The sequence below is a fragment of the Cynara cardunculus genome, assembly GCF_001531365.2.
Source record: "Cynara cardunculus var. scolymus isolate 2C chromosome LG 15, CcrdV1, whole genome shotgun sequence".
NCBI lineage: Eukaryota > Viridiplantae > Streptophyta > Magnoliopsida > Asterales > Asteraceae > Cynara > Cynara cardunculus.
The window spans coordinates 4,097,071-4,098,079 of record NC_037542.1 but is presented as its reverse complement, the minus strand read 5'-3'; positions in this window follow the sequence as shown (position 1 = coordinate 4,098,079).

Genomic DNA, 1,009 nt, shown 5'->3' with positions numbered 1-1,009 from the left:
TCAATAATTATCCTAATTATATTTTAGATTTTTTATATTTTAAAATGAGATATTTATCATCTATTTGATTACGTTCTTCCACAGTTAGTTACACGAATTCAAACATAGAACTTTAATAAGTTGTACTTATGCACAATTTACTTGTAATCTTGAATTTTAAGTAATACACATCAATAAACAGTACTTTATGTATAAAAAAGTGTTTTAAGAATTTTTATCAAATATTTTATGATATAGTATAGATTAATAATAGAGTTCAGATTCATCATCTACATTTGAATATGTTTATCAGTTGATTATGAGTTACTTCATAAAGTTCAAATGTATTAATAAGTTGTATGTATGTAATAATAGTTATATATTGTAGAATATAATAAAAAGATTGTTTATATATATATATATATATATATACTACATTATAAAGCATTTGACAAAAACTCTTAAAAACCATTTTTTATGCATGAAGTATTGTTTATTGATACATATTATTTAAAATTTAAGATTACAAGTAATTTTGCGTAAGTACAACTTACTAAAGTTCCATTTTTAAATCCGTATAACTAATTAACAGATAAACATAATCAAATACAAGATAAACATTTATTTTAAATATAGAAAATATAAAATATAATTAAGATAATCATTGAGTTCTAACGGAATGTTTAATTATTATAAAAAAACATATTGTTAAACCAAAATAAATTATTTTGTTATTAAATCTAAATTAAATTACAATTAAAAATTAAAATTTACAGTTTAAATTCTTTTCAGTTTATTTTCCCTTCTACAAAAGAAATATATAACGCATCAAATTAAAAAGAATAGAATATCAAATTTTTTATATAATTTGTTCATCAAAATTAAGCATATTTAAGACAATTTAGATTTTTTTTTCTTTATCTATTCATATGTACAAAGGTAATATAAAACATTTCATGCTTTTGTTTTTATTGTTTAAAAATAAATAAAATAGGAATATCCTTGAAAATGAAAAATTATATATATATAT